The 13,143-nt window shown below is 39.1% G+C and overlaps 1 protein-coding gene across 1 annotated transcript in view; it reads right to left on the bottom strand.

Moving 5' to 3' along the window:
* The window catches only part of AMMECR1 (AMMECR nuclear protein 1), a 106,367-nt gene that overhangs the window by 42,200 nt on the left and 51,024 nt on the right, over window positions 1-13,143 (bottom strand). The gene's annotated exons all lie outside the window — the stretch shown is intronic.

Raw genomic sequence — 13,143 nt, 5'->3', positions numbered from 1 at the left:
AAAACTGCCTGAGGAAAGGATATTGTACCCATGAATCCCAAGTTAGCACCTAAGACTCTCAAAAATGACCAGAGTAGAGCTAAATCTCTACTAACTTGAACGTGTGTCAGTTACAATAGCGTGGCAGTTACAGAGAAATACTTGTACCATCAAGTTTGTACCAATCCATACACTAAGTAAGCAAATGAAAAAAAGAGACAAACCATACAGCTTTTGAGGACCAAAGTTTTCCTTGCAGTTCTACATCACAGCATCAGTACACAAGCAACAAGAAAATGAGATCCAACAATGGTTGGACTTGATGATCTTAGAGGTCTTATCCAACCATAACAATACTATGAAAACCAGACAAAGCTGAATTTTCCAGGGAGTGCACAAGGGTCCTGGACACCAGGTCCAGTCAACTCCAACAGATTCCTGTTCTGAGATGAGTTGGGACACAGAGAGTAAAAGTATGTAAAATTTACTCTCTCCAGATAGGGGACAAATCAAAGTGGGTTACACAAACCAGAGTGCACTTTCCCTTACTGTTAGGCTTACAAAAATAATTAAAGGCATTTCATTTAAACAATACAGAGTAATCTTGACCATAAGCAGGTTCACATTTCTGAAGAACAAGGAACCCAACCATGGAGCATCTCCCCCTCAAGCCCTGAACTAAACCTGGTGATAATTTCTGTGGAAAGTTGTAGGCAATTCATGCATAAATATGTAAAATTCTTAATATGAAGCCACAGCACTTACGCTGACAGAAGCAAGGTTCTTATCTGACATTCAAAGCACCTGTGAGAATCACACACACACTGAAGGATGCACAACTGATTTCTCTCCAAAGCCCTTCGATCAGGCACTGCTCTTCGGCATGATACGCATGTACAAACCATCATGCTGAACGCATCTTGTTTTTCTTTACAGATGTTTCCCACAGTGTCCTTTCTGCATAGTCCATAGTCATTCCTATGAAGACCAAGAAGTCTAACATGAGGTAACTGACCTCTAGCTAGCATCTGCAAAGCAGCAGATTACAAAGCCAACAATAATCGCATATGCCTTAAGGAGGGGAGCAGATCCAGAAGTACACATACAGTAAAAAAATTCACAAAAACTCAAGTTAGCTGCATCAAAAAGAAAGAAGAATCATCTTCTGTTACTATCAGCTGCAAATAATGAGCAGATTTACAACTCCACCCTGTAAGATGCACAACACTGTACCAAAGGCAATCTTTGATAACTGTCTTGTCCAACTCCTCATCAGAAGGATCAGGAAAAACAAACTGCAAGTTTCTCCATATTTTGTGAAACAGAACCTGCCTTTCTGGTGATGCTAAGATTCTCAAAACATATTAAAGCAAAGAGCTTTGCTATATGAGCAGCGCAAGTCACTGCACAACTACCAGAATCACTGCACACACAGCATAATGGAGACGGATTAATTGTACCATGGGATAGACAGACACAGGTACGTGTCGGGATTTGGATTCTCAAGGAATAGCCTATATTCCTTTTTGCTTTGTCTGGTGTAGCACAAGATATTCACCATGTGATGGCAGAAAAAGATATGCCTCTCAGTCTCTACAACATCAATACAGCAGCATCCAGAACTAGCCAAAGCCTGCTGCTATTCCCCGCTGGTAAAGCAATTTCCTCTTTATTTGATTAAGTTGGGAAGTTCCCTTTTAAGATAGTGATGAATGGAAGAGAAAGCTGAAGTCATATCTTTCTTTTGGATTTCCTTAAATTTCTTTTTATGCCTTCCCCCCCCCCCCCATCCTTATTTTAAACTGCTGGATAAAAACTGAAGACCACAGAGCCAGAAGGGACCATCACTTAACATTCAGTAGAATGAAGGTTATTACACTGTTCTCCATAATACTGAAGACATTCCCTCCCCTCACACAGAAACGAGTCTGAATAAGATTCAAATTGGACTTTAGGATTATTCTCTTGACCTTTATCTTTGGATTATGAGATTTATTAGCTGTAATACACTTAGTGAGGGCTATAATTCAAGGAAACATACGCATCTACTTTCTTGTAAAAATGGAATTCCTTCTAAGATGCATTGTTATTGCTACTTTAAAAGGAAAACAGAAGAAAACACCCAGAGACCATCACTAAATCTCAAACAGATTACTGAAACATTTGGATATGCTTTGAAGGTCTTTTGTCAATGAGCACTAATAGGAAAAGTAAAGGTTATATACACACATTTTTGTACTATTGGTATAGTATAAACATAGTTTGGACTAAATTTAAACCTTTATCCACTGCGTAAATGAACCACAACCAGCAGCCATACATACTATACATCACGAAATCTGACTACGGATGTTTTTTGTTTTTCCAACCTTTCAGCTTCTGTATTCCCCCATACTTGCCTCCCTGTTCCAAAGAAGCCACTGAAGGCATCAGCATGTCTACGCAGAAGATACAAGCCTACTGAACAGAATTACTTTTCTTAACCACTATCACAGATGCCTTCAAAGTGCAATACAGACCAAAGTTTCAGAGCAGTCGGCAACCCAAGAGAATTCTATCTTTTAAGATTCAAGAAAGAAGGCAGAAAGGGACTGTCAGAGCACCTGCTATCATAAGAATAATTATATTATACAGTTCTATTCATTATCTACATTCTCCATCTTAAAATTTACTAGAAAAAACAAGGACAATCCCCTAAAATGAAAAATACAAAGGTTGCTTCAAAATCTCACTGAAGCTCAGAACCTCTGGAAACACTCAGATTTCCTGACAAAACGTTTTCCCAGTCAGCCTGTACCTAGCTGTGTTTGTGCCAACATTGTCCTTTAGTTTAAATAGTTCTTTTCCCTTCCTGGTTATTATTCCCCAACATATTTATAGAAAGATTTCATATGCCTCTTTCAGACTCCGCTTTGCTGAGCCAAATGGATTGTGTTCATTCAGTTTCCTCTCAAAGGAGATCCTTCCAATCTGACCATCACAGCTCTTCTCTACACCTTTTCCAGTTTAAATTCATCTTCTTCGACATCAGTGTCCAGAACAGAACACAGAATTAGAGGAGGGTCTTGCACGTGCATTAATGCTCCCATCTCTGAACCAGAAACACTGACTGCTAGGTTTCAGGATTGTCACAGACTAAGACAAAGTCCAAGGCTGCCATTCAAAACTTTACAGAGCATTTCTAGCCTTGCACTAAACAAAGAGAAAAGAAAACCTGCTCACAGAATTTAGACAAGCTATGGAGAGAGAAGATTTTTTTTTTTATTCTGGCAATGTTCTTTTGCTTTTTATTGGCATCCCTGGTTTCAGCTGCTTGCCTATTTCCTCCAAGCCTGTAATATTTTTCTTGTGTTTTAAAGACAATAGCCACAGACAAACCTGCCGTCTATCACAACCGCAAAACTGAGATCTGAGGCTAAGCACCTAACTCCACAGATACGCATATCAAGAACAGCTAAGTAAATATGTACATTAAGTTGAAAAAAAAATTCCTTATTTTCACCTGTTATCTGTTTTTCTTAGAATAAACAGGACGAGTTTCTTTGAGCAACACACTGTTAGACATAAAATGAAATTTGCACCTCCAGGCACTTGAAATAAAATACAAAAGAACAACAGAAGAGAAAATTCTCAGTAAGAAGCAGAAGAGGCAGCAGTTGTGATGCCAGGAGCCTCTTGTATCCAATGACATACAGCAAAGGTATGTATCACATGCTGGAGATGAGAGTTCTTTCTACCTAAAAAAGTTTAAACCCACGTATCCCACAGAATAGAGGGAGAGCATATTGGGGTGGAATGCTCTTACCCTTCCGAGTTTGGCTCCCTCTTGATCTAGTATGAAAACTGGGGGTTTTTGTTGTCGTTGTTTGGGCTCTTTTGAAAAAACAATCACCAAAGAAAATGCTGACTTGCCTGGGAGGGCTCAAACAATTGGCTTCAAGTAGTCCTCTTACTCAGTTTACGGCGAAGCATCTTATTAAGAAGCAAAACAGCTCCAAGCTTGGGAGTAAGCCCTCTTGAACCAAGAGACTCAGAAATTTCCTTGTCTGGTGGGTTATCCAGCTTCTCACCGTGGTGCCAGGAACCTCTGACATAACCTGCTGACAGTGTTAACAGGGGTGATGCAGAGCAACCTCAATACTCCGTAGCTGAAAGCTAGTGGAAGATGTTTCAAACTGTACAGAAGCAGAAAGACCAAACTCAGACCTTTAGAAGCACCTGTCAATATCTTATTCTTCTTTCAGAAGGGTCTGTGTTTTGTGATTTTTTTTTTCCATCTAAAACTATTTACAGGAGGCCTCAGCAAATTCACAGGCAACCTGGAGACTATAAACTTTCCATCCAGCCAATGCCTAATTTACTGTTTATTGAAAAGAACTGCACAGCTCTAATCTAAATTGCAGACAATTTTTTAGTTACTTCCTATAGAGGTTGTCAGGCACTATTCCTGTATGTATGCTGATGCTGTATGTTGTTGGTCTTTCCCTACTTTCAGTTGCAAAACTTAATTACAGAGACAGTTGCAACACAGTAAGAGTTTAAACTAATACAGCTTCCTTATGCATAACTGCTGTCATCAAAAAGGGCTTACGTAGTCTGTCTCCTTGACAGACTACTGAAATCTATGCATGTATCCAACACCCTAAACACTGACCTTAAAGGCTAGCCAGAAAATGCGTGGCTGAAGCACAGGAGGATGGGTCACCCGATCGGAGTGCTACCTCATGTCTCACTTCAGCTACTATTACACTATTTTCATTAGTGAAGAAACTAGGACAGCCCTGTACTGTACTTGAACATTAATCTGTTATGAGTTCTGGAGGACCTGACCTGAAGGGCACAAGGTAGAAACCTATATAAACACTGCAAGAAAGAACAAAGAACAGTCTTTTATACACCATGCTTTCCAGGGCCCTAGCATATTCCTTAATATTTTACAATCAAAATCACCTAAATCAATTACTGACCTGCTTGCTATATGTTACTGAAAATATTTAGCCTGCAGAGGCATGCAGGCTAGTTTAGTGATCAGTCAGCTATCACAGTAAGCGTCAGTATGCCAATAAATTTTGCTGACATCATGTAGAAAGCTCTGTTAAAAATATCCTCTTTTCACATAAAACTGGATACAAGCTGCCTTTATTTGCCAGTCCATTTAATAAAAAAGTGAAGGGATTCTTTAAGTTGAGGGGGTAGAAGGCAGGAGGTGTGAATACGCTGGTCTTTTTCTGGCACCACCAGAAGAAGCACAAAAAGTTTCTTTTCCTTGCTATGGATAGGAAGGAAAAAAAGGGGAGGAATGTGGGAAGAACAGGGTAAAGAAAGGGTAACAGATGAAGAATATGTCTCTGTTTTTATAAAGGATGAGCGAGAACTGTTTTGGTTTCACTTGAAGACTTCAAAGTGACAAAAGAACTGGTTAGGACTTTGAAGTGAAAAGGATTAAATTTGATGAACTGAGAGCTTAAAATGATATTTAGACAAACATTTTAATTATTGTTATTTAACCCACCATCTTTTATAACCAGAGAAGGGAAGAAGGTCTCTACAGCCCTAATGTCACTTGACACCCCAGCCTGTAGGATCAGTCACTCTGGAAAGCCAGCACACATGCCTCTTTGTCAGCCAGAGTGCTTCCACCTCAGCTCTGAGGACTTCCAAGCTACAACATGCCCAGAGAGTACTCGAAACAAGCAAAGACGCAATGGTAGCACTTTCCTCTTCGTTTTACACAAGCAAACAAGCTACTGCTACTAAATTCTAGAAACTTTAACATGTATAGTTTTTAACATAAATCTCACTCTATCTTATTCGGGACCATGCTACACCTTCAAATAATGCTCAACCCTCACATAATACTGTTTTGAACTAGAAGCATCTAGAGAAACAAAAAGTTAATCATCAGAGCAGTACGCTGCGATCCCTCGCACAAGCAATACCAGCCTTAGGATCCCAGAAAGCAGCTTCCCTGGTAACTGATTTATTCTGAACTCTGCTGCACTCCAGGCCGTGGTGTTTCCACATGTCCCCACACAATGAGCTAATCCGCATTGCTCAACATAAGACAACACAGCTTGGCAATGTAGGAGGCAGAACATGTACGCTGACAGCTTTATCAAGGGCATCTATACCTACGCTCCGAGGCGTAGGACAGGGGCAGATATGTTGAGTTATCCAGTTTGTGATGAAAGGGGAAACTTGATGGATGATATTATGGAGCTGGTCAACCACAACAACAAAAATCTGACGAGTGCTTTTCTACAACGCTCATACAAGCACACAACAGGTGCAAAGTCAGTTTAGCTTACCAGATGTATTCCAGAAAGAATCTGGTAAGGCACAAGAAAGCCAAGACAAAATTTCCTGGAGCTCCAAAGGGAAATAAGGGAGAACAGCAACATCCTTCCCACCTCAAATTTATAAAGACAGAATTTGATAAACGTAGACAACTAATACATAAGATTTTCTGGAAGGCAAGAGAAGCAAGAAAAGGAAGAAAGAGTCAGTAGCTTCTCAAAGGGAACGAAATTTCTTCAAAGGAAATGAGCACAAGTAGAAAGAACAACAATCACAGTAATAGATCCACTTGGAGAAATTGGACATAAATCAGGTTATTGAACAGACAAAAAAGAGCAAAGCACAAAAAAAACATCCACAACGACTATCAATTTACAACATGATATATAAGTGTACAGAAAAAGCAACTATCGTCTAATAAGAAGAAAGAGGAAGAGACAGAAATTGTTGGCCAGCTACTTAACTGCGAGACTTACAGGAACACCTGGCAACAGAAGATGCTACGAAACTCAAACTGTAAAATGTTCAATTTAAAGCATCCTAATGATAAACATTAATGCAAGGACTGACTGCTGGGGAGGACATACAGCTGCCATCTGCAGTGGATTCTCAAACCAGGCCACTATCAAGAAGACTTCCACAAGACATGAGACCAAATGGCCTCCTGATGTTTACTGCAGACTCGTCTTCTGATTTTGTATGATGCCATGTAAGAGAACAGAGGGACAATTCACACACAAAACCATCAGTTCAATTGCGGGAGAAACAACTTATTACAAACCTCCAAGACTAGAAAAGAAAATCTGAGAAAATACACATTTATGTCACATTTCTGTGTGTTTCCTTCTTTGCAGCAGTATTACAGAAGACAGCAGAGAAAGAGATATGTAACATTAATCATATTATAAAGATCAGAAATGTGAATGTATTTATTGCTTCAAAGAACAGAAGACCGAGTAGTTTCAGCGAGGTTCAAGGTGCTATTGAACATTTACCTCAGCACTCATGCACCTTCTGACTCAGTTTCTTCAGCAACTTATTTGCAAGTTCAAAGCTGACTCTGATGTGAAAGTTCAGAAAAGTCCATGAATGGTATTTTTCCTCTTCTGAAAGCCAATATAAAGAAACTTTCAGGGGAAAGGGAAATATAACTTCTTTCCTAGAACTAGCTCAGTGTAAAAACATTTGTTTCTCCTTCAGTGTAGTTAGCCTAGACGCAAACAAAAAGCTAGTTTTCCACTACAGTGCCATTTAACACATGCTTTGGCATGAGTTAAAAAAGCACTATTTGCTCTACTACTTTTACACAATCAGAAAAAGAATTAGCTACTGAGTAAAGTGTCCGAAATCCCTTACGCTGCCTGTGTCCAATTACACACACAACTCCCTGAACTTGCTAGGATAATGACTTCATCTAGCAAAAATTATAATTACTACAGCACATCTAAAAAACCCATACATTTCCCCAAACAGAAGGGAATTTATTCTGTGATATCATTCTTCTTCCTTGTAGGAACTTCTTAAAAAGAGTCTATATTGCATTATTCCTTCAACACCTTCAGTCAACGAAGAAGGTTCATTACTGCCCATACATGATTCAAAGATGGTCACCACAATCTACTGGCTTCAGAAGCTGGAAGCAAGATCCACAATTTTTTAACTTCCAATACTATAGAATTACTTAAAGTTATTAAGTACTTCTGAGGGTGCAGCATATTCTTTCAGTCACTCTCAGGGATAAAGGATCAAATGAGCAACTCCAACTACTGTACTTCAGAAACAAACATATAAAGATTTCTTTCTTCACTCATACAGACTTCATAGATTTGGTGGTTTTCCTGAAATCATTACATGCCCTAGAGAGATCAACCTCACAATCAAAACCTGAGCTGCTAGGTGTGAATGTTAGCAAGTTCTGCTTATCTAAGCAGCTAATCTTAAGGAAGGTCAGAAAGCAGCTACTATTTTAAGAAAATCTAGTTTAAACAACAGCATAATCAGGGTTAAAAATAAGAGGACTGCTTACTGGAAGGTCATTTTCTAAAGTGAACAGACAACACCTTCAGATTGCATTCAATATATTAAAATTTGTTTTAAAAATGCACAGAAATTCAGGAATACAGCCAGATGATGTGGCTCTTCATTCAGCTGCAGGGGTAGTACTGTTGTATTTCTGAGCTGAGGCAACATGGGCAGCATTCCAGAAAACAGAACGTAAAAGTAACAATTTGCAAGGGGAGGAAGATGACTTTTAGGTATGCCCAGATTGGATGCTTAGTCAGACGCTACTTTGTATTCACAAAGTTGTTCTTTTGCATCTTCTCCCTCCAACTCTCACAAGAAAATCCATCAACTTCACAAAACTGGATTTCTTTGACATATGTTCTTAAGTTTGCTGTTCACTTTGCTAAAACAAATATTTACACGTAACAAACCCCAGAACTATTCAGAAATCACACAAGTTGGATATGTAAGCTTATTTAGCATTGCTAAAAAATGAATATTTACAGTTCGTCAGAGAAATGAAATGAATGTAACAAAAAGGTACCTTCTACACAAGCAGAGAATCACTGCTCAGGACAAACCTGGGTTTACCCATCTCTATACTCAAGACAGCTTTTATTGTTGCCAGCAGGTTTGAAACAGAACATAAGGACTTGCAGCATGACATAACTGCACTTTCATACAATCATAATACCACAAAATGGTCTGGGTTGGAAGGGACCATAAAGATTATTGAGTTCCAATCCCCCAAAGAAATAACCTTCAAAGTCATAATATCCTCCATGGAGATACTTCTCAGCGGGGAGGGGGTGGTACGGGTGACAGCAGCACAGCACTCGGTCAGCAGCAGCACAGGTCACAGAGCACCTGTAAATTCCTCAGAATGGCACCTTTCATACAGGTCACCTAATCATTCGCTTCATTGCTCTGGTTACTGATGCATCTGTAAGTCTACACATCTTGTTTGAGGGTAAGACACCTGAATTTTCCTCTAAAATGGAATGTTTCTTCCCCAAATTGCCTTAACGACAACCTCAACTGGGTATACGTTGAGTTTGCATAAGGGATGGGTTTGGTGCCTGCAGACACAGCTGAGTACACTTATGCTAAGAGGACATACCAGTTAATCAGCTCACACTGCTTCAAATTACAATGCTTCAACAACATTCCAGCTGCAGTTCTTGTGCACCACATGTACTTAGGCCATCAAGCAGTTTTATACTTCAACCAGCAGATATCAGGTTTACACATCTGGATAGATGCTAAATCATTAAGTTAAATTAAGTCATCTAGAATTAAGTAACTTCAGAACATCAATCTCTAGGGCTGTACTGTAGCTACTAAAGCCATCTGTATTTTCAAGACATTAAGATCGAGTTTAAATGAGAATCCAACACAGACCCTAGGCAGTTAGGCCAGAAAGGGTACAGGCATGGCTATACTCTTTAATTAAGAATAATTCCTCTAGTTTAAGTTGAAAAACAAAGAAACTAATCAACCTTAAAAATATTTCTAGCCTCTACAGCTGTGTAGAAGGCTTTCCAAGTATGACCCAAGTATTTGCCAATGCAATATCATAAGGTAATTCCAGCACTTTGGCCACCGATCTTAGCAACGGCACTGTTCACGCAGCCTTAATTGTTTACTATTTCTTGTCAATCAGGCATACAAATGGGAAACCATTAGTCATTTCAAATTTAAAATACTCTTCACAATGATGAACAGCAGCATGAAGCTGCTAACTGCACAAAACAGGGAGGGGAGGACATGGTTTGAGAGTAGACATGAAGAAGAAAAAAGGAAGAAGTAAAACAGAAAATTCATAGCCCCTGAAGATAACTGTGGAAGTGAAGTGGGGGGAAAGAAGTTTCTACATCTTCCTCTGAATGCTGAGTAGAATGAGTCTCCTAGACTCAAACAATAAAAGCCAAGATGTAAAAAGTAACTACCAGAAATGGACAAGGGGTTCCATCCTCTTTAAAATAATGGTAGTTGTGATGCCAAGGCTCCTCCCCAGTATTATCACAGTACTTTCTGTGATCATGCACACTATGATCCCCTGCTCTTCCATATTTACCTCTGACTAGTCGGTTTAGCCTTCTATCTTGTAAACTTCTGCTAATCCTATCCAAGTACCGACCAGCAAGGCAAACATCAAAACACACTCCTCAAAACCAACCAACCATCTCCATTTCAATACCAAAAATCACTACAGACGATAAATAATCAGCTTTCCTTTCTCAAAAAGGCTTATTGTTTTGTACATATTCTCTTCATTAAAGGTGCCTGCAAGTCTCTCAGCACAGGTCTAGGGGGAGCAATGCAGCCTGACGACAGACATCCCTCAGGTACTTCCAGGGAAGCATACTTATCTGAGCAGGGCAGCACCATACATGTGTGTGAAAGCAGACAGAAGGGCTCCGCACTTTGCATAGTTGATTCTGGCTCTTATTAAGCACTAAATGAGTAATTGCTGAACTGTTTTTCAACAAAGCCATAAGCACATAACATCCCTCTGATCAGTATTACCAGCCTCACACAATTCGACATGTGACCAGATGTTGCAGAATGGGAATAAACGATCAAATAAAACCATAGTTTATTCAACAAACACTACACAAATCAGCAGGAACAGGTAACGCTGATACTGCTCAAGGTAAAGGTGATGAAAAGGTGAGTTTGGACTTGCCAGTTCCCATCTCTCACCAAACCAGGGAGCCCTTCGACCCATGGAATTCCAGCCTTCTCGGCAACCCAGCCTCAGAATGACACGGATGGAGAAGCCAGAGAAGACCTACACAGCTCCTCGTGGGCAGTAATAGAGCACTCATACTCTCAATGTTGGATACCATTGGTGTACACAAATTTAAAACCCCAATTCTTTACTTGGGAGCTGACAGCTTAAGTGGGTGCTCCTGCCTCCATCAGGCTCTCCAGTTCATTAAGCGTCAAAATTCATCTCTTTGCCCATTGTGTTCATTGTCATATTTCCTTATTTTTATCCTTTGTTTCCCTTCCCACTCCCCTTCCACTGCTGTCCTTCCTTCACCTTCTTCATACCTAAATTACCTTCCTTTGTGACCAGGTTTTGAAAAGGGAGAGAAGAAATAAAGCAACACTCAAGTAATTGCATTCCACAGGCCCATTCCAAGTCGGTGAGGGCTGAGGCCTTTCTCCCTAAATGGGCTGCTATTTCATGAATTCTGGAACCCTAATTTTGATTAAAACCTCTAGATTTTTATTTAAACCACTCAGCACGTTCCCAAAAACTCAATAAAGTTTATGAGAAAGGGGATTTTGAATTTGGGAATGCAAGCATGAAGACATAACTCCTCTTATCAATATAAAGCTTAATCTTTTGAGACAGTACATGTTCTTATGACACATGCCCAGTGAAGACTGTACCTCTCAATAAACTTTTGCTCTAATGTCAAAAGCAACCGAGAACAAATGTCAATGTATTCCAGGTTAAGATACCACCATTTGTAACATTTAATAAAATTATATAACAATATTTATATTTACATTATAAAACTGTTCACATTTATGCTCTGACCTACTTAAGCAAATTGGTTTTCCCCAATTGCACAATTATGAACTGGAGCAGAAAAATCAGACTTTATGAAGTTAATAAATCAATTCTGTATCCTTACAAATTATTAACGTTATTACTTCAGAGGCTGCAGTCACCTGATGAAGATTTTCTACGGGCATACTTCAATATTTCTAAGAACTATAATTTCATTTCTCAATACCTTTATTGTTAGACATTCTTTTAATCAAAACAAACTAAGATTAGTTTTGATTAACCAAACAAAAACTTCAGATTATACATTGAAACTATTGGTTTGTTAATAAAAACTATTCACAAAAACTTTTAAAGCAAAGCTGGTATTTCCCCCTGGCTACTCTTACCTTTCTCATACCCCAGAAGACATTGAGTAATTTTATGTTGCCTATTGTAGCAGTAGACAGAAAACCCAGGAAAATACTGCTTTTCATCCAATAAATAGCTCTCACCAAGTAACTCTGGCTACAGTTTAAGCATTTTGAAAGGGGTCCATCCCAGCCAAAGTAACAGCCCCACCCAGCTTTCAAAGAAAGTGAGAAAACGAAGTCAACATGCTGCTCCTAGATCTAAAAAAGAACTCAAACTCCATGTGCCCCATGTTCAAGTGTAGTCAGATTAACAAACATGTTAACAAATTAACAAGTGTTCACATTAACAAGCAGTTAAAAGGACTGGTGCTACTTATCTTCCCCCAGAAACACCATGCAGTCTCCTCTCGAGGAAGAGCAAGTAGTCCTGAATTAGAGATAATAATGTAAAAGAAGAACATTTTTAAAGGACGCAACAGTCACCCTCAAGGCATATAACTGGAAGCTTTGCAAGTTGAAGTAGAAACCATTTCAGTACCACCAAAGGGCTCATGTATAGTTTATGATCATTCTACTTATAAACCAGAATGGAGATGAAATATTTCCAGTCAAAGCATTTTCCTTCTAATAGGTTTATTTTTTCTTTTTCTTTTTTTTTTCCAATTAATGCTTTGAAAGGATGCAGCAGAACCCTTCCTAAAATTCCATTAAGTAAAACGTATCCAGACCCAAATGTTTTAAGAACAGCATATCCAAAATGCTTCAAAAAGCCGCATAAGTTTCTCAGAAGTTCTACTCCATTCAAGAAAAGACCAGACAATGCTACAGAGATCAGGTAAGAATAGCTCTCAGATTCTTTCTTTCCTTAGGAGTCACTAGCAAGAATGCAGCAAACATTAGTTTTGAGGTGCTTGTATAACATTTCCCATTCTACCACCAGCAGTATGATCCAGACATAAAAATAGTTTCGGAAGTTGATAAAGA

The sequence above is a fragment of the Cuculus canorus genome, chromosome 10 (assembly GCF_017976375.1).
Source record: "Cuculus canorus isolate bCucCan1 chromosome 10, bCucCan1.pri, whole genome shotgun sequence".
In the NCBI taxonomy this organism is placed as follows: domain Eukaryota; kingdom Metazoa; phylum Chordata; class Aves; order Cuculiformes; family Cuculidae; genus Cuculus; species Cuculus canorus.
The sequence above is the reverse complement of the archived record's forward strand: the minus strand, read 5'-3'. Positions and strand labels throughout refer to the sequence as shown.